Genomic DNA, 26,791 nt, shown 5'->3' with positions numbered 1-26,791 from the left:
CGATCTTCCTGAATGATACACCGGTTGGCTTAGTCAATCTCTCCTTGAGTTGATTGAACCTGTGATCTATGTTTAAGTATTTATAATTTCTTTTTTATAAATATCAATTATAGAATAAATTTGTCACCTTTCTAAAAATACAGTTAAATATAAATCAAGTTAGTAAAACTTACATAATTTATTTTTTGTAAAAAATAAAAAATAAATATATTTAAAATTTACACTTGAAATCTCAAATATCACTTGTTCTCATCATCTTCAAAGTCTTATAGATTTAGTTTTCATAGGTGAGAAAAGGTAAAGTTTGGTTAGAAACACTAAATCCAATGTCTCACTTTGGTCAAAGTGCCAAGAATAAAATGCACTTAATTTATCTCTTTTAACTCACTTGTTGACCCTAAACTTGAATGCAACAAATTTAGAGTGTGCTCGATTTAATTCCTAGATGAGTACCCACCCAAACAAGAATGTGCATGAAATTTTATCCCATGGATTAGACCATGGTCATAGTCCCATTTCTATGTATTCAAATTCAAATCCAACTATTTTTCATATTGACTTCTAAAAAATAAGATATCCTATTGGCTCGTAAAAAATAAGATTAAATTGTTTACTGGCTTATGCCAAAGGTTTTGAATTGTGTCTTAAGGCTTCTATTTAAAGTTGTGGTCCTAGTTCATTTTACCATTATCAAAAGATACACAATTATGATAGTACAATTGCATATTAGTCACTTACATGTTTCACTAGTAGATTCAAATGTCTACACCAACATTCATCAACTCTTTTATTATGTATTTTTACCACTATTGAATTAATCTAGGGGTTTAATTGCTAATAAGGAATTTGATCGCTCTTCCTCTCTTAAGATTACAAGCCTCCACTTGTGCTTCTTGACATCACTTAGTTTTCTTCACATAAACATCATCTAAGTGAATATTCTTTGCAAGTAGCAAAGGTCTATTTTTGCACAAGAAGAAATTGCATTGCTAAAACATAACCATACAAAGTGAACTAGAATGTGGGTACAATCTTGTCCCATGTACACAACTTTCTAAATCTCAATTGACATGAATTTTGAATCACTTATCTAATTTCAAATTTTAAGTTCTATTTCTCTCTTATAACATCACAACATCAATAATAATAATAATAATATTTAATCAATTTAAAAATAAATCTTAATACTTCTTATTTCTATATTACACATTTCTCAATTGTTTCATTCTCAACCCTTTTTAACTTTATTATATATCCATTATTCAGACCTAGTACATAGCTTTAGAGAATCAAAACATGAGGCTCATGGTTTAGGGGAAAGGACCCAGTAGTTGAGCATCTACCAATTATTGTGAGGGTTGTTGATACCTTTTGTTCCAAAAATTGAACAAATAAAACCTATTGTTTGAAACAAAAAATATCAATTTTTGTTAGGAAATGTACCAACAGTTGTTAGGAAATGTACCAATAGTTGTTAAGAAATGTACTAATATTGTAAAAAGTAACCAATCAGGTGATGACATATCAGCCGCACAACTATTGGGGTCTCTTTTGCACGCCTATTGGTCTCACTTTTGGGGGGGCTGTTTTGGACACCTTGGCAAAAAGCATGTTGATGTGGCCTTGAAACCTTAGTTATAAGCAGGGGACTTGCCATGTAAGCTACTATAAAAAAATCAGAGTGATTTGAAATTTCCAAGTAGGATTTTGAGAAGCGTGAAGTTAGGGTGCACAACTACTGGGTCCTTTCCCCTAGTGAATCTCTTCCACACATGGATGCAATAAAATAAACATCAAACCATCGAATCTTATGATTATGGCCACACAATTTTGCCAGTGCCTAAAGGTGTTAAAGTATATTAAGGCTGATTATTATTCCATGGAGTCCAGTCATACAATTCTTCACAATAAAGCTGCATTAACCAAAGCACATATGATCTTTGATTCTCCACTCATTTTACAACACTCCTGATTTTTGACTTGGGGATGCTCATTATGTCTTAATACTAAATTGATCTTACTTTTATACTAGGTACTCCATTTCATAAAAAAAGACCAAAAAATAATTTTATTTTTTTGCTTGTCACTTGGGTTTACAGAGTGTTTGGGAAGTAGTGCAACAGTGGGTGATAAGAACGGAGGCTTATCGTCTGGCGCGAGAAAAGAAGGAAGAGAAGTTTAGCGCTGACAGTGACAGTGACAGTTACTGACAGCAACAGCGACAGAGCCCGCCTGCTTTGACACTCTTTTCGAGGTAACGTGTTTTTAATTTCAGCAGTTGTATTTTAATGGGCTTTGAAATTCAGATCGGAGATGAATGACTCCAGAGTTCTTTTTTCTCTTTCAAACATATACGGTTTTCCTCGTTTAAAAGATAAATTACTGGAGAGTTCTTTTTTTCGGTATATGCTGTTTTTCATGGTCCCTGGCGTTGCGTGTTTTAACCTTTTGTGGTAACTAGTAATTGTGTCGCTTGCACTAGTTGACCCTTCTTAATTATCCCCAATATAGTAAAATCAAATGTAATATTAGCAAAAATGGTACACCTCAAAGTTGAGATAAGATCAAATTTAAACATTAACTAGTCAGGTCTAGGTCTCGGTCTTCTCTCAGTTGTTGAGCATACATTAGAGAAATAACTAATTTGGGAAGATGTTTTTCATGAATGTTTGTTTATAAATGTATTTGTGTGTTCAAATTTTAAGAATGATCAAACATATATATATATATATATAGTATGGTAAAGTAGAGAAAAGAACATAACAGAGAGAATCATAGTAAAATGACGTGCAGGGCAGAAAGGGGCCAAATCATGGGTGTGAAAAATTTCAAGACATGCATTGATGATTGGAGAAATAAAATAAGTACTAGTACTAGTACGTGCCAATTTACATAAAATTAAGTTTGTGTTAATATGATTCTTTTTACGTACACTGCCATCCCAATTCACGCTTTTGGACTTTGATGGTTGTAAATGGAAACCACCGATAATTATCATATAATGAAAGAGCATCATTGATTGTGATAGCTAACTTTGTACACTCAGATCTTAAATGGTACATTAGATTTTGATGGTTTTTTTTAGTTGTCTTCGTATGCAACTTAACTTCTTATAGCTATTGTTCTGGCTTCTGGGTAGTCATGATTCATGTTGTGGGATCAATTCTGCACACAAAATTCAAAAAGTATACATTTCAAAGTGTCGTCTGATACCTAATTAAAGATGTTCTAGCAATTGTCCACTCAAAATCGCTAGTACTTGTGGACAAATGTCCCAATAGTTTTGCACAAATGTTCCAATAGTGGTGCACAAATGGGCCAATTATGAACAAAAATTGACAAAAAGTGATCGACTATTGGTACATGTGAAATCTATTAATAGGGTTTTCAAAAATTGGAACTAAGACGACTATTGGAAGGTCACTATGACAATAAATATGCAGTTATTGGAACTATGATGACTACTAGTGCTCTTCCCCTAGGGCTAATGTTTTATTTATTTATTTTGATGGTTGTAAATGAAAACCCACGATAATTATCATGTAATTATTTTATTTTAATTTTTGTTTGGGAAGGAAGCAATCATTGAATATCTAATTTTAGATTATTGTGGACTATAATAGTTTTTGTGTAATGCCCGCCAAAATACCCTAAAGAAACTAAACAATAATATACAAATGGAGATAATTTTTTTTTTAATTAACATCTAATAACAACTAATGCAACACATAACATCTCCATCTATTACATTCGTTCATCAATTAACCAATATGAACATATATCATTACTCATTTCATGAATTAACATAAGTGGAAATATCACAACATCATTAATCTTTCCCTAGGGTACTTTAGCATCATTACTTAAATTCATTTCCACAATAGCATACTACGCACGTGAAAGGTATATTTCACCTTCATTAATGCATCATAATATAATTATCTACTCATGAGATATGCAACCTACAACATTACTTACTTCCCATGATATGCATAATTTTCTTTCTACCAATGCATCTCTATGAATCATTCATGTTTATTAAATCCATTTAACATCCTATAACATATTCATTTATTACTCCATGAACATTCCTCTTTCAAGATTATTTAACATTCTAACTAGCCTCTAATCATCCCATGAGATAGTACAACTAATACATAATGCAATTCCATTCTATTCCAACTATTATCCATTCATTTCCATGACTCATAAGAGCACCTCTCTACAATAGTACAATACAACTAGGCCTTAATTCCAATTTCCAACTACAATTCATCTACCAATATAAGTACATTAAATACATCATGAACATAGCTCTTTCTACTACAAGATTCCATCTATGATATACAAAAGTATTACATTACATACATTTTATCTTATCCATTACATAAATCTGCTATAAGGTACATCCATAGTACATCATGAAGAAGAATCCACGTAACGCAAGAAGAATCCAAAAGAACATCCCAATGGCTAAAAAGCACCAACCTCCCGACCATGTGGAACCAAAGGAACCACCCCCCGTGCTAGGAGATGACACAAGGTCCCAACACACACTCTAAACCTAAGCTGGCACCTAAAACCAAGGAGACTAACCACACAAAGACTCTCAAGCAAGAACTTACACAATATAACAAGAATGAACTCCCAGAGGCATAAAAATCATCAAGACATAAGTGCATCCAATAAGAATAACCATAAATCAATAAGGGGAAACACATGTAGGAGTGGAGTGTCATCACATGCCATCCTCATAACACAATAACATAATAACACAAGGCACTAGCCTGATGGACATGTGGATCCATCTCAACCTATGAGAGACTAAGGGAGATTAGCTTACCATCTTCACGACCTTCTCATGCTTATCCTAAAAAATCCTCCCTAGGACTAAGTCATGAGGCACAATCAATTTATCATCTTATTAATTAATCTAACTACCCAACCCATCAATTATTAGGTTATCACTTATTTACAAATCATGGAAAACTCCAATGTCCCCTGGTGGTCTAGACTTCATGCATCCTTACAAGGAACCTCATGCAAGCCTACCTCTCATGATCCCGGTCATCACAAGGAAGCTCACTCCCCCCTAACATGGTCTCAAACATGACAACACAAGAGGCTCTAGAATCATAATTGGATCTGAGAATATACATAAATCTGAAATCACAAATAATCCATACACAAACAACAATATCATCTCATAATCATGAAACATGTGAAAGTTAACATCATGAGAACCAAAAATCAATGAGCCTCTTGGCCAAATAAACATATCAAGGCCATAAGAAATGCCATCAAATCTGAATGAATCATCACATAATCTCAGCAAGGCCTATCCACTTGCTGGCACATAATCACAAGAATCTCAATCTCTCTCTTGGTGCATCAACAAGAGAGGAAGCACAAAAAAAACTCAAATGGAGTAAAATGCATACAAAACTCAAAAATAAATCATATGAAGACATCACCAATCATAAATAAACATTAGAAAACATCATAAATGCCCTCAAAAGCCTCTGGTACAACCCAAAATCCAACTAACATCAAACAGACTTCAAACTGGACAAAACCTTAAAAATACACATAATGGCACATACGACTGATACTTTAGCGCATAAAAAAAGAGTAAATTTTGGCAGAAAACTACTTAAGTGCGGAATCAAAATTGCTCGAAATATAATTAGCCAAATATGATGTATTTATACTCATTGGAATCGGCACGAAATGAACTATAAGAATATGTGAACAAAATAAAATAATAAGATTCACCCAAGGAACTCCAATTGAAAACATAATGCAGACTTTTGGAGGAAGAACATCTCCAACACTATCAAAACTGAGGAAATACTCCACAACTTTGAATTCTAAAATATAGCAAGCATAATATATGACTCAAAATACATTTAAAAAGACATTCCACATAACCAATAACATCCATACACAAGGGATTGAGTGAAAATAAAAAAAGGAAAAAAAAGTCCTGTGAGTCTCCTCTACAACAGAGCCAGATTGGGAGCTCACAAAGACTCTCCTCTTTCCTAGATTCACAATCTCCATAAGAACTCATCTACCAAGTTAAAATATCCTTAATATACAATAGAAATCTTATTAAAATAATTCACACAAGACATATACAAAATCTACAAGAAATTCCTCATGTTGAACATTCACGACAATGCATAGGAAGCATTATTTCTAGAACTATAAACCAAGCAAAGAATCTAAAATCCCATGGCTACCCATTCCAAATCTAGGAAACTAAAGAGAATGCATAAACCAAATCCTTTTTATTTTTAATCAAATCAAACACGGAGCATACAAGTTTCAAACTTTGAAAGAAAAACAAGAAACCAATGGAGAAGCCTCCAACCTGCAACCCGTGTGATGGTTTGTAGTTGAAGAAGAGCTCCCACAAGCCAAACCAAAATCCAATCAAGCTCCGGCCAAAAACCAAGAGTGCAGCAATCCAAAACCAAGGAAGAAAACTTGCTGGAGAAATTTCTAGAGAATAGCCAATCCAACTGAAAAACCTCACGAGAATGAAAATTAAAAGCAACAATACTCCAAAAACCTTAGCCTCAATTTCGGCCAATCAAAATATTCCATTTTGGAGTATATTTTACCAACCCACCATATAATATAATTTATTCACCCATTTTGAATTTAACCAATGAGAGTGAAGGGTAGGTAAAGTAAATAAAATATACTTATTCAACTAAGTGGGATTGTTTTTATTTCTTTATTTAATTTATTGTGCTCATACACCCCACTTAGAAATAAAAGTCAAACTATTAAATAAATATAAGATGAAAATAAATTTAATCCAAAAGGGAATTAAAATCAAATAAACCAAAAGCTAATAAAATAAATTAAAGAACCAAATAGATATAAGATGTCAAATAAATGTTAAACCATAGAAAGTCAAATAAATAATTAAATAGTCAAATACCATTAAGATTAAATCGTAAACATTAAATAAATATTAAACAACAATAAAACTTATCAAATATTAAAATAATCATAAAATCAATAAATGTTAATTATCAAATAATTAAATATTGAAAACTTATAAATTAAATACATTAAAATAAACATTTCCAAATAGAAAAGTACACATAATTACTCTAACATCATCTAGTAAATCAACTGGCATAAACTGGACTCACAATACCAAAGGACCAAGTTTACTAACTGACATGGCGAATTATGCCAAGATGCTGACTAAACATGGTGAACAACTTAGACCTAGAGTATGTGAGGGGAATCTCATGCCATCTCTGAACCACATAAGCCATTGGAACTAAGACACGCTCAGACCTGTGAAGCCAGGTGGAGTTGATGTCTGGTACCTGCAAAATCCTGCAACCACAAAACGACAATACCACATATACATATACATATATAGAACAAGCAAGTGATAGAGAATCGCGACGACACATCCCGCTCGCAATGATTGATGTGGAATTGTCTCTATCACGAAGACAGTCAAACAATAGTCAAACACATCTCATCATATTTAATCACAAAATAGGGTTAGTGTAATCATAATCATCATCAAAAACCATGATAAATCTAATCTATCAATAATCCATCATATAGTGAGCATATAAAATCCATCAAGTACATGTATCATCAAATCACATGATGAATCATGATAATACCAACATCCATATAGATCATCAAAATAACATATGTCCAATAGTATCTAACATCAATCATAACTCACTGAAGCACATGAGTAATCATCATCCAAATCATCAAAATATAGTCTAGATAAGTCTATCAAGCAAAATATAAAAGTCAACTCTAGTCAAAATAAGTCAAATCAAGGGTGGACACTACATTTTGGCTTCTTTGTTCTATATTATTTTTTCCTATTTAATATTTTAATAAAATTTAATAAAAAATTATATTCAATATTAAGAAATATCATTAATTTATATAGTTTATATTAAAAATATTAATTTTTAAAGATATTTTTATTATATATTTAAAGAATAAATTTAATTTTTTATTTTTATTAAGAATTTGTTTAGTAATGTCCAAGGGGTTGAGCTTAACTGGTTAAAACACTGGGTTCTCACCATGGAGACCCAAGTTCAATTCCCAATAGGAACATCTGAAGTGGAATTCTAAGCCGTGACTCTTGGCCTTCCATAGGATGGGAAAGGTCTTGGGGTCAATCTAATCAAACATAATAATAATAATAATTCAAAGACATGTAATGGGGATGGGCCCCCCTACTATGTCCCCACTGGTTCATAGCTCCAGTCAAAAGCTATTCAGGCTTCAACAATTACCAATCAGAAAAAAGGAAAAAAATTGTTTAGTAATTATGTTAATAAAACAATAAATAATATAATAAAATAAGATAAACCAAATCTTTTTGAAGTAATTAAAATATTAGAGCTATCATATTTCCACAATCTATATTAACGTTCAATAATTGTTTCTCGATTCAATTGTGTAAGTCAATTTTTATCATCAACATTTTGAATCACATTCTATGATACATCATCAGGAAGTGATTCGAAACGTTGATGATAAAAATTGGCTTACACAATCGAATCCAAAAACAATTATTGAATGCAATTAAAATATTATATTTTAAAAACAATTATAAAGAAACAAAAAGCTCATGAAAAATAATTGGTATGAAATCTATCAAAATTTAGTGAACTAAAAATATAAAATTAATTTAAAAAGAAAAAAATCAAAATTTAAAAACATGAAAACACAACCCCCTGTGTTGGGGGTTTGGATCATTTGGTGAGAGCTTCTTGTGGTAAAGAATGAGATCATGAGGTCGCCCTAGTGTCACTGATCAGATTAAATTTTTTACCAAGCCCACAATAGTTTATAAGGGGTGCCATACTCGATTCCAATAGTCTAAAAATATTTATAGAATATAAAATCAAATTTGCTCATCTAAAATTAAAATATAATTAATTAAAATTTAATTACATCAAATTCACAATTCTATTATTTAACATTTTTATTTTTCTAATCCTTAAATGTTAAAATCTTAAAAGTAAATATTTTTGGTGTTCTATTGTTTTTCAGATTCTTATCACAATTTGCAAGTTACATTTCAAACTTCAATCCCTAATGGTATTTTTTGTAAAAAATTAAACTTATAAAAATGTTATTGCCTTCCAAAATACAATCAAATCTCAATCTTCAACTCTAGTTTGGAAAAACTATAGATTGCAACGTCATTTGATTTTTAGACCAAAATAGCATCTTGAGATTTTACTACAATTTAAAAAAAAAAGAAAAAAATTAAACTTTAAGAAAGCCAAAATCATGAAATATAAGTTTTTAGGATCTAACTTTTAGCATTGATGTTTTTCTTAAGATTTTCAAAGATTTTAGTTCAAGAAGTTTGTGTGAAGATCTTCAAAATTAGGGCATAGTTTCATACAAAAATCAATCATCAATTGCAATTTGAATTTTAGACAACTTTTTTGAATATTTAAAACATGTAGGTGTAAAATTAAGAAAAATTAAGAAAAACCTAGAAGGCTGCTAAGAAATGTCACCAAGTAATTGAAATATGCAACAAAAATAGAACACCAACAACTTTTGATACCTTTAAATTGTTCTCATTCAAGTTATAAGAAATTAAAAAATAAATGAAATTATGTGCTTAAAGAGGTTAAATTTTTTTAAAAGATTTACACTTTACAATATAATTGTTTTTAAAATTAACATAAAATGACCTCATAAAAATTTTAAGCATTTGCAGCTTTGACAAATACATATGATAATGGACTAGTCAAAATAAAATATTAAAAATTATTTTCGTAAAATTACAAAAGTACAAATCTCATGATTGAATGCTAGGGTCCTTAAAATTATAACTTTTAGGGGACTATTATGTTTGGTCACAATAAATGCCCACCCTTCATTAGAAAGAAGAGAAACTTTTAAACACAAGAAAGTTCTTCATTTTACCTTGTGCAACTTGATCATCAAGGTCACTTTAATTAATACAATCTAGATAAATTTACGATGGGAAATTATTAGAAATAAAAATTTGGTATTCAATACTTTCAAAGGTATAGAAAAATGTTCACACAAAAATTCAATTAGAGAAATTTTCAAGATAATATTTATATATCTTCAACTAAGTGTGTGTAAATGATCTTATTCCTTTTTCAAATCTATACGACTTGGTTAAGATGGTTTGAGATATCAAATATTTGTAACTTTAACATTCACGAAGGAGAGGTCATTTTTAGATGTAATATGAGTATGATTAAACATGCCTTTATTAATCATTGGAACATAACTTTGTTATCAACTGGGCATCTACAACTCCATCAGAGATACATGTGGTCCTATTCTAACTATGGCTTCATTGCTAGCAATTTGTCCATAATGTTGATGGAGCTAATTTTGAAGCCATTGAAGTATATTTTACCTTTGCATGTTAGTTGTCTTCGGGATCACAACTTAAATAGGGAAAGGACCCAATAGTTGAGCATGTACCAATTGTTGTGAGGGTTGTTGATACCTTTTGTTCCAAAAATTGAACAAATAAAACCTATTGTTTGAAACAAAAAATATCATTTTTTGTTAAGAAATGTACCAACAATTATTAAGAAATGTACCAATAGTTGTTAAGAAATGTACTAATATTGTAAAAAGTAACCAATCAAGTGATGCCACATCAGCTGCACAACTATTGGGGTCTCTTTTGCATGCCTATTGGTCTCACTTTTTGGGGGGGCTGTTTTGGACACCTTGGTAAAAAGCATGCTGATGTGGCATCATATTTGATGATGTGGCCTTGAAACCTTAGTTATAAGCAGGGGACTTGCCAAGTAAGCTGCTGTAAAAAAATCGGAGTGATTTGAAATTTCCAAGTACAAGATTTTGAGAAGCACGAAGTTAGGGTGCACAACTACTGGGTCCTTTCCCCTAGTCAATCCTTGACACATATAAAATAAGTGTGTTTACACCGATCCAATATACACTACATTAATGACAAACTGTCACATACATAGATTGAAAAATTGAAGATAAAGTATATTGAAGTACAAAAGCCATGTGATAGATTTAAACTTGATAAGAATGAATGACTAGATCTTTTTCAATCATTTACATCACTTTAACATGTTTCAAACAGCTAATTAAAAAAATAACTCGCACCTTCACATAAGAAACATCTTTGTTGATGCAATAATATAATAAATAATTATATATAATTATATTTTACAACAATACTATAACTAGCAATTGCACCTTAGTGTGTAATGAGTATGCCGATGAGGTGTGGAAGGTCAATTAGGAAAAAAATATTTTTTATATATACTTGTGTAGTACATGAGGTCAATTGGTAGGCTATTTAGAGAGAGAGAGAGAGAGAGAGAGAGAGAGAGAGAGAGAGAGAGAGAGAGAGAGAGAGAGAGAGAGAGACTGACACATGTTTAGAGATATAGAGGGAGAGAGGAAGATAGAGGCAGATAGATAGATAGAGAGATAGGGAGATAGATAGGAAGAGATAGAAAGACAAAGAGGAAGAGAGAGATGAAAAGATAGAGATATAGATGGTGAGATAGAGTGACAGATAGATAGAGATATAAGCAAATATAGAGAGGGGTAGAGGGAGATAGAGAGATAGACAAAGTGATAGACAAACATAGATAAGTAGAGATGGAGAAATATGGATGGAGAGATGGAGAAATAAAGAGGGAGAGATAGATAGAGATAAAAAAAGAGAGGGAGAGATAGAGATATATAGAAAGAAAGAGAGTGGGGACATTATAGAGATCCATATAGAGGGATATGCAAAGAGATAAAGATATAGAAAGAGAATCGGGAAAATATGGATAAGGAGAGAGAGAGAGAGAGAGAGAGAGAGAGAGAGAGAGAGAGAGAGAGAGAGAGAGAGAGAGAGAGAGAGAGAGAGGCAATATAGAGAGATAGATAGGAAAAAAGATAGGGATATAGAGTTAGAGAGAGATATGGGTAGAGAGACTTGGAGAGATAGAGGGAGATATAGAGAGATAGAGAGGGGTAGGGAAAGAGAAATAGGGATGTACTGATTAAATATATTCTATTTTTTATTTTTCTGGTCATTGTACTTAATTTTTTCAAAAAATAGCTTTGAGTGTCTAGTTTTGTTGAGACAGAAAAATCCAGTGAAAAACTCATATTCGGCCACTTTAAGAATGAAATATATAAGGAATTAAAACATTGTACAACTTTTAAAAAGCCTCAAACGTAGTATATATATCTATTACACTTGATTAAAATTATAAATATTTAGTTGATCAACATCAAGATATATTGCTTTTTCCAACACATATGACGAGTTCTACATAGTGATTCTTACATTTAGATGTATATTTACTTGCTCAAAAAGTTTGACAATTGTAGTACTTTTAAGAATATTAAGACCTTTGTTTTGTTCATTGTGGTAGGTATAAATGTAGGTAAATTAATCTTCGTATACTTTTTGCTATCTAATACACCATTATGTGCATACAATTACTTTATTTCTATAGAGCTTACATTCCTTACCATTGTGTATGTAAATAATTATACTAACACTTGAACTGAAAGAAGTTGCAATGGTTACACCCATCATAATTTATATAAAAAAATTCTAAAAATTTGAAAGTAGCATTGAATCACAACAATAAATCAATATTACATACATATCCTAGTTAATTGCCACTTAGATTTATCATTATATATACAATCAAATTATTAATAAAAAGATATAAAAATTCATCTATCAATAGTTTATATATATCTTAGCTAATTGTCATTTAGATTTAATCATTCAACATGCGCTCAAATTATCCATAAATAAGGGTAAAGAATTCTTCATATCTCATTGATCTACGGAAATAAAAGAAGCTTAATATCTAATTGACTATAATTATTTTTTTGAAAAAATTATAATAAATCATAAATAAAGAATAGACATTTTCTAACCTAGAGAAACACAAGAAAGTTATCATTGTTGAGAGTTTGGTTTGTACTCTGATGACGTGGTTGGCTCATATTGCCCATCATATAAGGTATTTAATTTTTAGCATGTCATATAAACCAATTAGTTCATTGTTCAATGAAATTTCTTGCCCAAAATTTAATGTTTCTTACTAAATATTCCAACTCACATGCTTTGAGAATGCTTATACACTTTGCATGCAGCTCACGTGTCTCATTTTTGCTTCCACATTTATTTATTTAATTGCATGCAAGCCTTGTAGCACAGTTTGAAGGAGACATTTTGCGAAAAAGTTGGTGTAAAATAACAAAGTAATTATAGTTTTGTTTTTTTCTGATCTTTGTAGGAAGACTTGTTTCGGAATTCCTAATAGAGACTATTTTTGTATTTTATTTGTGCAGGCTGTGGCAAAATTTAGTGGACACAAACGTGAAACATGTGGAGAGGAATTTGATTCAAGGTAAAGAAAGTCATCTAAGCAGTTGATTTTGTTTTTCTTTTCAAATTATCAATTTGTTCTTCAATTATGCTATTTATAATATGGTTTGGATGGGAAAACTTATTCACGTCTGAATTATATGGCTGAGATATTGTTGAACCGTGTATGTTAATGTCTATGATTTTTCTTCCCACAATAGAATGTGAGAGAAGGCAAAGAAAGTATAAATTGCATCTCTTATCATCTATGTTATTTTTTGAAAAGACAGTGGTTCTTGCCTTTGTTGGAACCACTTTCATTGTTGTTCTAATCGTTAAATATAACTATGATTCCATTCCCAATATCATATGAAAGTCGTCCAACCACTTTAACTCTCTGCAAGGTCTCCCTTAACATTATTGTGGCACCTAATGGGAACAGTGCTAAGTATGTGTAAAATTGTTGTTTTATATCTTAACATTCTGTTGATTTCTTGAATTATTTGTTTTGTTAGCTATTAGGGTTAGGTTAAGCTCTATGTCCATGCTTTCTTTGTATCATGTCTGTTATACTCCTTTATTTGTTTTTCAGTTATTACTAGGGTTAGGTCGTCTCCTTCTATTTGTTTTTTACTATTCAATGTTATGTGTCTAGATGTCTCATGCCTTAGCTCTCCTCTGTGCAGTTTTAGAAAGCCAGGTTTTGGGCTTCATAATGGATAGTCTATTTTATATCTTGGCTCTCATCTGTGTTGTTTTAGGAACCAATTTTTCAGTCATCATAATGGATGTGCCGTGACATTCTGAAGTTTTCTTTGACTATTTATTTTGGTAACTATAAGGGTTAGCTCAAACTCTTTGTGTCTGTGATTTCCTTATGTATGTTATTCTCTATATCTGTCTTTCAGGTATAAACAGAGTTAGCTTTTCTCTTATTTGATTATGACTATTAAAAGTCTTAGACGTTCGTAGGCACAATGAGTGGAGAGGTTGCCGGGAGCATTTGGGGTGCGGTGGTGGCAAGCTAGCACGATGTGCCCAAAGTGGAGCGCAACGTGGTCCTGCCTGGTCAAAGCTACACAAAGAGCTGACAAGATTGACTGCAAAGGGTCCCATCCATAAATTTTGTGAAAAACAACGAAGATGCAACGGCTGCGATGCTTTTGATCGTATTTCGGAATAGTAGTACCCCGTCTTTATCTCTTGCGCGTATAGGGAGAAAAAATGCATGAAAATAACCGATGAAAACAGATGGTTCTAATCAATTCAATCGTCTTGCATGGGCTTAGAGATGATATCAACCTTAGATTTGAAAAATGAGGCTGTCCATTCTCAGATAGGAGACGCCTTCGGCATAAAAATAGGTCCTCCACCATATTACAGTGGTGATAAGTTGAATGTAGTGATTTGATTGTTCTTATGTTGTCATAGTTGAATATAAAGACAAGCTCTCTTGATTGGACAAATTATAAAAGCATGTGAGGTGTAATATTACACTTACACAAAAATGTACATGCCCACTGCCTGCCAATACTTTTTAAGTCACATTGTCCAGCTGACTAATCTCTACAATTCTTTCAACGTACAACTTTGTCTCTGCTTTAAACACTTGTTCTTTTGCAATCGTGCAAATAAATAAATATACGTACTACAAATCGTGCATTAACTTCCTGTTTATTGTCATCTCCCTGTGAAGTAGGTAAACTCGATTTATCGGTAGATATAACTAGGTAGGTATACCTTTACAGATCTTAGTAATGAGGTTTGAAATTTTACGGTCCGTGGCCTCTTTTACATAGTCTAGTATGGTCACGTTTTAAAAAATTTACTATGAATTATTGCTCCCCCTTTTCACTTTCAATTAAAAGAAAATAGTAGGGGAAGAGCATCAATAGGGGAAAAGATCTATTAGTCCTTAACTTCATGCTTCTCAAAATCTTATGTGGAAATTTTAAATCACTTCGATTTTTTACAGCAGCTTACTGGACAAGTCCCATGCTTATAACTAAGGTTTCATGGCCACATCATCAAATATGATGCCACATCAACATGCTTTTTGCTAAGGTGTCCAAAACAACCCCCAAAAAAGTGAGACCAATAGGTGTGCAAAAGGGCCCCTATACTTGTGCAACTGATGTGGCATCACATGATTGGTTACTTTTCACAACAAATGGTATATTTCATTCAATTATTGGTACTTATCATACAACTATTGGTGCAATGTTATACAAAGATTGGACATTAAATCAACAAATATTGGGGTATTAAATCAACAACTTCTATCACAAGAATTGGAATGTGGTCAACTACTGGGTCTTTTCCCCAAGATAACATAGTTCCAATAACCGTCATTTTATTGTCATGTTGACCCTCCAATGGCCGTCATAGTGAAAACAACATTAATAAATTTGTTTTGTACCAAATAACTGATCATTTTTTGTTCATAATTGACCCATTTGTGCACCACTATTGGAACATTTGTGCACCACTATTGAGACATTTGTCAACAAGTACTAATAACGATTTGAGTTGACGGTTACTGGAACATCTCTAGTTAGGTATCAGGCGATATTTTGAAATGTGTACTTTTCGACCTTTGTGCGTATAACTGATTCCACAACGTGCATCGTTACTACCCAGAAGCCAGATCAATAGCTATAAGCAGTTAAGTTGCATACGAAGATAACTAAAAAAAAAATTCAAAATCCGATGTACCGTTTAGGATCTGTGGGTGCGCGAAGTTAGCTACGACGGCTACTGGTGCTCTACCCCTACTTAGTTTTTAAATTTTACTAGTTCATGCAATTCAAAGTTACTTAGCTTTTTACTAGGGGAAGAGCACCAATAGATAACATAGTTCCAATAACCGTCACCTTATTGTCATGTTGACCCCCCAATAGCTGTCATAGTGAAAGCATCATTAATAAATTTGTTTTGTATCAATAGCTGTCATAGTGAAAACATCATTAATAAATTTGTTTTGTACCAATAGCTGATCATTTTTTGTAATTAATTGGCCCATTTGTGCACAACTATTGGAACATTTGTCCCATTTGTGCACCACTATTGGGACATTTGTCAACAAGTAGTAGTGATTTTGAGTTGACGGTTACTGGAACATCTTTAGTTAGGTATTGGGCGACACTTTGGAATATGTACTTTTTGTCTTTCGTGCGCATAACTGATTTCACAACGTGCATTGTTACTACCCAGAAACTAGATCAATAGCTATAAACAATTAAATCGCATACGAAGACAACTAAAAAAAAATCAAAATCCAATGTACCGTTTAAGATCTGTAGGTGCGCGGATTTAGCTATAATGACTACTGATGCTCTTCCCCTACTTAATTTTTAAATTTCACTACTTCATGCAAACAATCTGAACTGATCTTGTAGACAGAGCAAAGAAATAGCAGGACTAAAACAGAAGCAAATATATTATAATTTGAAAAGCAAGTATTTTATTCTCTTACTGACTAAATCTGACCAATTTCGTAACTTTGCCCTTTTCAGACTCACCCAAAACATAGTACACCAGAAAGTCATACCAAAAAATGCCGATCTCACATCCCAAGTCGGAATAATTCCTGTTTTCGATCTAATAATTTGCAGAAGTTTGTGAGTAAAACCAAATGTTGACGTTATCATTCAAGATTTAACCTTTTCCATTTAAAAATAAATAAACAATATTATTTGACATGCTTCCTTGGAATTGAAATTCAATATAAAATATATTAAAGATTTTAAAAGTAGTTGAGTGGGTGTCACTAACCTGGAAAGATGGAACTTTACAATGTATCGATGCATTGAAAATTACTCTTAAATTATTTATTTTTCCATATATCTCTCATGTAGGTGAAGGTGATTTATTTTTCTTTTGATATGCTTTTTATAAAATTACTTTTGTATAGATTTTAAATAAAGAAATTAGTGTAGAAATCTCATACCATGGAAAATAAAAAAATGTGTAAATATTCTATTACTGAAAAAACCATAAATTGGATGGAAGTTAAATTGTATGTCTAACATATCATTTCACAATTACAAACCTTGTATTAGGAAATGCCTTTTTCTTTCAGCATTTTTTTATAGTGGAAAAGCTTAATGAAAGTGTGGTTTTATAGTCTTTAGCTAGTCATTGGTAGATCAATTACAAATTATTTGGTCAATTCTTCTTTAGTCAAAGGTTAATCACTTTGTTTGGAACATTTTTTATTAAGGTTTTTTGTTGGTTCTATATTGATTCATTTGGGATTATCAATTCTCATTGATGCTAGACAAATCTTGAACATCTCTTGTTTAATTTTTTATTGGAGCCCAAGATACATGAGATTGGATTCATGATTTCTTCAAACCCTTTATAATTGATCCTTTTTTCATAAGATATGGTTCTTCTTAGAGACTGCCCTAGTCAATTCTTGCAAAATAGCCTCTAACTTGACATGTTTTTGAGGGGAAAATCCTGCCTAGAATTTGAAAGAGAGAAATTCTACTGGTACTTTTCCAAATGTTTTATTAATTATGTGTATTTTTCTATGTATTCTAGCCATTAATTATGTCAATGTCCTTGTATAGATACAAGTGCAAGAAAATAAAATTTTGATATAAGTTGTCCACCAACAAGTGCTTCATGACCATTGGCTAATGAACATTGTATGATTCACAAAGTTCAATGAACCTTGTATTATTGGTAAAGTTCCATTGACCTTTCTTTCTAGTTAAAGTTAGTTTGTCCCTCAAAAGTGTCAACTTGGAAGCACTCATAATGCTCATGGACATGATTTGTATGCTTCTTAGTCACCTTAACATTGAGCTTGGGGATACAATGCTCATGATTAGTCTTGTTCGCCTTCAATTTCTTCTCGATATTGTAATCATAGTGCTTCTAGTTTATCAAATAAAAAGTTTCCTCAAATAATAGCCTGAGCTGGTCGAGTGGTGGAGAACTTGTGCTCTTAAAAGACAGGTCACAAGTTCAAATTCTGTAGAGAGTAAGGTATGTATGCCTTGTTTGTAGCACAGTTAGGTGCCTCTTGTAGGGAGTACAAGGTAGTCCCATATTGCTATAAGTCATCTATAGACCCATCGACAAATTATTTGACATCATGAAATATAAAAGAATCTTTTTGTCTTTCTTTCTTTCATCTTTCTCTATCTATTTTTCCTACCATAAATAATGCTTAAAATATTGATGATGAATATACTAATGATAAAGATACACTTAAAAATTGAAAGCCTACACAAGATAAATAGAACCTACTTGATAATTGAAACAAACTCAATGATTGTGACTTTGCACCCTCTTATGCTACTTAAATTCAAAATTCTTACTATTTAACATTGCAACTGAAAGCTATGCCGTACATTAACTTTATTTTTCCGACCACTTTACTTTAATAAATATTATATATTATTATTATCTCCATATAAAATATTGAAAAAGTGATTTATTATTAAACATAATATGATATTTTCCTCAACCCACGTATAGATTTAAACAAACATTTTGAATTTTAAAAAGTTAAAAATAAACTTACTTTTCTAAACAACCGGGATGTTCCTTCCGAGAAAAGAGTACATAATAATAATAATAATAATAATAATAATAATAATGCAACACGTTCAATCCTTACAACCCAAACATATGTAAGTTTTATAATATTGAACTCGTCCCCATAAAAAGCAAATTATGGCCATGTCAGATGCCTGAATTAAAAAAACATCAGTTCAGAAATACACATGAAAAGGTTTACTGCAAAAAATTCAGTTCGTAATGGCGATGACACATTTGAAGAGAGAATGATGGATGCTTATAACCCAAACATGTCCCCGTAAAAAGCAAATCATGGATTTTCACGTTACGTCCCTATCAAAGCCAAGTGGTAGTCAAATAGAAATCTTACATGCCATCATCTTTGGGATTGCCAAAATTTGAGAAAGAAAGTGTGCTTTAATTTATAGCTTTTATTCTTGATCACTGTAAAAGTGTCAGCATCATCCACTGTTATGACCAAAAACATGTCTTTCAACATATGAAATTGTTTTTTAAGGGTGGTCATCACATAGGAATTGTATTGAAAAGTGTTCTTATTCTTCTATTAATGTATTAGAAAATGAGAATTGAATTGTGCGCTAATCACATCTTTATCATAAATTTTTATCTAGCTTAATTTTTTTTATCATAATAGTATGGAAGGTCTCCTTACTCTGTTCACTCAAATTTTTTATTTGTTTTAGATAATATGTATTAACATTATTGTTGTATATTTTTTTTTCTATTCTTGCATACTTCATGTACATTCTATTATTTGTATATGTTTTTTATTAAAAAAGTAGTGAGAACAAAGGCACTGATCCTTTACATAACAGAACTATCAATCATAGCGCAGAAACAACACTGTAACAACAATTGACAACACCAACCATACAAAGGAACCAATTCTTTTTAACAATAAACAACAACGGCATGAAAAAAACAAACTACAAGGGTGCCTTGCGCACCCCACTGGCCTCCATAGTACTGCTCCATTCGTTAGACAAGAATTTGTAGAGGTCCCTAGCCCCCTATTTGTCCTTATTAGTGTCAGCATAGCGATCCCTCAACAGAGAGAGGGTGAGTGCGGAGCTGTGTAACACCTGCATATGGAATTTGTTGCAAAGTAGGGGCCTCATGGGGGTTCTCAGCAGCCAAGTCATCAGTAGTTTCAGTAGTCTCTTTGGGCTCGCCACCAGCAATGGAGTTATCAGTATCCTTAACCAAGTCCATCAAAGGGATAGAATGCATCACCTGTTCAACCGAGTTTAAATCCATATCCAAATTTCTAGGATCCAAAGCATTGTTGTTAGGGATTTCCACACCCATAAGACCCTTAGTGTCCGTGTTCATAGGGGTTGTATCTTTATCATCAATGAGTTCCTGAGTTTTTCCTTTCAGGGGTTGTCATGTCAACAACACCAACAGTGGTTGAGACTATGGGGTCCCTAATCATATTAACATTATTAGCATCCCCCTCAGGGCCCCCTAGTTTTAGGCCCCTCCTCCTTCTTGTCCCCAATGGGGTCCTCCTTAGAGTGCAGATTGTCAATAACCAGGGTCTTCTTCTTGCAACCTTTGAAGCAAGTTTGGAGGATCTCCTTTTAACCTCCAAATTCAGGGAAGGGTTTTCGTTCTTAGTGTCCTCAACGGAAGAATTGTCATTATAGACAATGTGTTTTCTTTTAGCTGGGGTTTTGCTTTTTCCCTTGGACAAGGAGCGAGACGCATTGTGGGAGGTAGGTAGAGTTAAGATAGGGGAGACCGCCGAAAGAGAAACAACTGAGGCATAGGCAGACAAGAACATGGTGGTCATGGCAAAGCCCTCCTGGGTATATTGGAAGAATCCAAAGCCAAAGACAGGGCCGCGAGCTGTTGGGGGGTTGACATTAGGGGATGAGAGAGCGAAAGATTCCTGGGGGGCTAGAGAGCCTCATGGATTTTATACAAACTGTAAATAAAGACCCTGGTGGATGAGGAAAGAAGGTTTATCCCCATACTTAGGGTCCATAGTGTCCTTAACAGAGCTCTCTAAGGAGTGAAGTAAATAAAACGACAGATAAAGAAAATCATTATTGCGGAAGTGATTGAGGAGGGGTAAATGGTAGTAGTAGAATACCTTATACCTACCTTCGAGAGTGAAGTATTTCATGATCATGAGGCAGATCTTGTTCCATGGGTGCTTGAGCTCCTCCCAAGAAAACCCACCTTGCAACTTGACAGATTCCTCGCGGTTACGAAAAAACCATTTCAAACCCTCACTGTTTGCAACATGACTAGTACGTTTCTAGCGACGACCATCCAGGGTCAACTTTGTAGCTTGGGAAATAGTCTCCTTAGAGACATCAAAGGAAATTCTGCCAACTAAGACCCACCTCCCAGACTAGGAGGAGGCGAAAGCAGCCGAGAGCTGCCCATCATGGCCCTTCAGGCAATCGAAAAAATCAACAATTCCACCTTCAACACATAAATTCCAGATGAGAGGATCATTTTTGAAATCATCCAGATTGTCCAATTCATATCTCACTCTATCGCCCCCCATTTTGTTCGCCAACAAAGCTTCCTTAGTCATAAAACATATGAAGTTGTAGAGACTCTTTGAGAAGCAAGCCAGGAAGAGAAAATGGGGAATGTGTGAGCCTAGCATCAATAAATCAGAAATGAGATTGGGCGCATGCGAAAATAAGAAGATACTTTTAGTAATGATTTGCTAGTTACGAGGCATTAAGAGCCAACATATATCGACAAAAACCAACACGTTTCCCATCCAGTCATACTTCATCATGACTTTGCAAGCCCAGGTGAAATGCCAGCACAACAATGCATGCGTCATCACTAGCTTGGCCGAATGAGTCACCACCTCATCCGAAGGGATCTGAGGAAAATTCCCATTAGTTTAATTATGAATCCTCCACCTCCAAACAGACTCGAGGGAAAAGAGGAGGGGGAGGGAAGCATTTAGCAACCACTCAATCATTAGTGGGGATCCTGGATTTCTCTTCCTGGAGGAGGAAGTTATCATGGTCTAGGAGAGATTTGTGACTCCTCCAACATCTCAACCCTGAGAGGTTTAGGCCAATGGCTGCCATGGCATCTGCCACGCGGTTGCCTTCCCTGTAGATATGCATAACTCTGATTGAGTCAAGCCCGAAGATGAGCCTCAAGGTGTCCCTGATGGTTCCCTCAATTGTCCAATTAAGCTTTTTCTGCCCTTTAACAAAATTAATTATGAGCATGGAGTCCCCCTCAATGTCCATAATTTTGATTCCGATGGAGAGGGCAATGCTGATTCCCGAGGCTAAGGCCATCGCTTCAGCCTGATTAGAGGAATGACCATTCAGGTTGCCTGCATAAGCAGCAACGAGGGCCCCCAGATGGGATTTGATCACCCTACCACCAACAACTAGGCCCCCCTGGCAGCCCCATCAAAATTGAGTTTAAAATTTGTAGCCGGGGCAAACGAGATCGTGCATTGTCTTAGAAGTCTCTTAGATGAGTCAACGAGAGAGAACGAGGGGGGGGGGGGGGTTCCAGCATATGGCAATTCCCTAATGCTAGATAGAGGGGGGCTTGGATGCCATTCAAGTTTTTGAAATAGAGATGTTCTCAAGAATTAGATTGAGGAACCGAGAAAACACCATTTCCACAGAAGTCTCTTTGTCTTTGATTATCCTGACATTCTGTTCCTTCTAGATACACCAGCTAACATGGGGGGGATTTGCTTCCATAGTTGTTGGATAAGGGGGTTGGAAGAGGGGCCCCGGAACTCCTAACACATATTTACCAAATTGTCATTCATAACCCAAATGATATTAAGTTTACTATAGACCATCCCCCAAAGCTCCCGAGTGAAGGTACAGTGGAGGAAGAGATGGGCTGGACTTTCTTCATCATCGTTGTAGAGGATACATATGTTAGGGAAATGAAAACCCCTCTTGACCAAGTTGTCTTGGATCAAAATTTTGTTGAGGAGGGCAGTCCACCAGAAGAAATTGACCTTGGGGAGGAGTTGGGGATTCTAGACCTCTTTCCAGATAGAGGAGACAATAGGTTCCCCAAGTAAACTGGTGTAGGAAGTCCTAACAGAAAAGTCTCCAAAGGGGTCCCACTTCCAAATAAGTGGGGAAAATCTAGAATTCTTGCAAATTAGCCTCTAACTTGACATGCTTTTAGAGGGGAAAATCCTACCTAAAATTCAGAAAGATAGAAATTCTACCCAGTTTTCCAAATGTTCTATTAGTTATGTGTATTTTTCTAATAGCCATTAATTGTTTCAATGTTCTCATATAGATACAAGTGCAAGAAAATTTAGTTGCATTAGAAGTTGCTCATCAACAAGTGCTTCTTGAGAATAATGTAATGCATCTTGTATGATTGCCAAAGTTCAATTGACCTTTCCTTCTAATAAAAGTTAATTTCTCCCGCACAAGTGTCAATTTGGAAGCACTCGTAATGCTCATGGACATGATTGTATGCTTCTTAGCCACCTCAACATTGAGCTTGGGGCTATCTTGTTAACCTTCAATTTCATGTCAACCTCATGACCATGATGAATTTAATTTATCAAATAACAAGCTTCCTCATTTTTCTCTATGTATTTTTTCTACCATAAATGATACTTAACAAGTTGGCGATGAATATACTAATAATAATGATACACTTATAAGCTGAAAACCTATGCTAGATAACTAGAATTTACATGATAGTTGGAACAAACTTAATGACCTTTTATACTTGAATTCGTAATTATTACTATTTAATGATATTGCCACTAAAAACTTTGCCTTACACACTTTATTTTTACCACCACTTTTTTAATAAATATTGTGTATTTAATTATATTCATATAAATAATGAAAATGAGACTTATTATTTAAAAATAAGAAATATGATATTTTCCTCAACCCATTTCAAGATTTAAACACTAATGGAAACTTTTGGAATTTTAAAAGTTAAAAATAAACTTACGTTTCTAGACAACCGGGATGTTCTCCCTCCCAAAAAAGATTAAATTCTCTAATTTGTATTGCCGACAGGTTTTCTCGATCTCAAAAATCTATGTCTTCTGGATAAAGCAAAAAACACTAGTCCTAAAACAAAAAAGTAAGCGTTTTTGTTCAAATTCCTTACTAAATCTAGTGAATTTTGAATAGATTGTTCATGTCAGATGCCTGAATTCTTTTTACATCAATCCATAAATACACATGAAAAAGTTCACTGCAAAAAATTCAGTTTGTAATGGCGATGACACATTTGAAGAGAGAGAGAATGATGGATCCTTACAACCCAAACATGTAATTTTTATTAATATTGAATTTGTCACCATAAAAAGAAAATAATGAATTTTCACGTTACATCCCTATCAAAGCCAAGTGGAAATGTTATGTGGCATCATCATCTTTGTGATTGTCAAAATTTAAGAAAGATAAGTGTGGTTTTAATTATAGCTTTTATTCAATTCACTTTAGATATGTCACCATCATCCAATCTTGTGACCAAGAATATGCTTTCAAGATTTAACCTTTTCATTATAAAAGGAAAGATAGTTCAGCGGGTGGTAAATATGAAATGTTATTGTAACATAGGAATTGTATTGAATAATAATTGTACTTCGGTGTGTAATGGGTATGTCAAAGAGGTAAAATTTGATCTATTATTTGGATATATTTGTAGTCTACAAGAATTTAATTGGTTGAGAGATATAAAAAGGCAAAGAGAGGGAGAGATATAAGGATAGAGAGATACGAAGAAATAGAGATGGAGAGACAAAGAGTTTAGATATGGAGGTTTAGGAAGGGTGAGAGAAACATGGAGAGGGATGGATGGATAGAGAATCTCCTTGAGATATGGTCTATTAAACAAAGAGTCTACACTGTTTGTCAAAATCTTCTAAGTTGTCGTTTTGGTGTTAATGAAAAATAGTGATTTTGCTTGAGTAAAAAGTTACCATTCACTCCTTGCTCACCCAACCCCCTAATTACTAACTTTTTAGAAGATAAAAAAATGATAACTAAAAGTCCATTAATAAATTTCACATGTACCAATAGCCACCCATCTTATCCCTAGTAGTTAGAATTTTTGGACTTTAATTGGAGGAGTTGTGCAACTATTGGTACCCATAGCACAAAACTATTGGGCTAATTGTGCATAAGTATTGACCATTTTTTAGGTGGTTTTAGTGCACGACTGTTGGGGCATCTTTTATTATGTATTTGGTGGCACTTTGAAATGACCAAATTTTGACCTTTGCAGACATAATAGATCCTGAAATGTGCATCACTGCTACTTAGAAGCTAGAACAATAGCTATAAACAGTTAGGTCGCATACAAAAAAAACCCAAAAAATTATCAAAATCTGATGTATAGTTTAGGATTCATGGGTGAGCAAAGCTAGCTGTAACGACTACTAATACACTTCCCCTAGTTTTTGCATGGAAGATCAATTTAAACTTGTAAATGAATATCTTGATTGTGAAATACAATGAATGAGATATTTATGCAAGTGTAAGGTTTTTTCATAGCATCTAGGAAAATAGATTATTAAGAAAAAGAAGAAGAGAAATCATTTACAAAAAATAAATTAAAAAGAAAAGGTAGAGAGATTGCCATTATTATGGAAGCAAAATTTGATTTCCAGATTTAGTGGAGAAATGGTGAGCACTGAGAATTGAAGCAATGACCCTTTAAATTTAAATTTATCTCATTATACCATTGCAATTGTATTATAGTTTTTTAAAAGAAGACCACTATCTATCCATGGGACTATTAAATGGACAATACTAATCAAATATTGTAATAACCCACTTAATCCAAAAACTCAACTGATTTTTTTTTTTTTTTTTAATATATAAAAATATTGATTTCTTATTCTTACTTATTCTTATTTACTTCTTTTTTTATTCAATCACATACTCAGGTACATCTATGCAAACGAGATAGGCATCCATCCAACCGGGATGGGCATCTAACCATACGGGTTAGGCATCTATCCATACGGGACTAGGCATCTAACCATACGGGTTAAGCATCTAACCATACGGGTTAGGAATCTGTCCATATGAGACAAGAGGTTTCATCTACCCAATCTGAGATAGGCATCTACCCAAATAGGGTAGGCATCTATTCATAAGAATAGGATATGCTCTGTCCAGAGACTTTAGACTCATTGGGACCATTCGGGTCCTGAGCCACTCTCTAAAGACTACACTCCCCTACTAGGAGTGCACTGAGGTTGCCATCCTTAGGAGTATAAAAATAATTACATTAACAAGCTTGAGTTCCACCTCGGAATTTGACCTAAAGCCTCAGGAAGTCAAGCGAATCCATACGGGATTCCTTCTGAGTATGCATTGAATTAATTTTAACATTTCAATTATTATTTGCACCATTTGATTAAAAGATCAAGGAGCTTCAAGAACCAGCTACTCACCCAAAACCAAAACCTAATCCCCATCCCTGAATGCCTGAGTACAAGGGACAACTCCATCCCTAGACTGCCTACATACCCGTTTTGGCACGGGATCAAGGCGTAAAGTATGTAGTTCTGGTTTTTTAACTATGGTTTAATGTAAGCTATTTGGTGGGTATGCAACCCTTTCTAGGGTCAATGTCCTAGATAGTTTCTTTGCAGTTGCTACCTACGATGGTAGCTCTATAAAAAAAAGGCTCAAGATGGCGTTTTTCTTGTGGCCTAAATAACTAAGTCCTATTTCCTATTAAATACATCACCCTTAAATCATTATCATCTGCTGAAATCATCAAGATAAAATAAATTTTCAAGATCTTCACACACATCCAAACCCTAATGGGGTTATCTAAACTTCAACTGATCGGATGTAAATTCATTTCAAAATTAATCATTTTAGA

Source organism: Cryptomeria japonica, chromosome 8 (assembly GCF_030272615.1).
Source record: "Cryptomeria japonica chromosome 8, Sugi_1.0, whole genome shotgun sequence".
Lineage (NCBI taxonomy): Eukaryota > Viridiplantae > Streptophyta > Pinopsida > Cupressales > Cupressaceae > Cryptomeria > Cryptomeria japonica.
Note: the sequence above shows the minus strand (reverse complement) of the source record.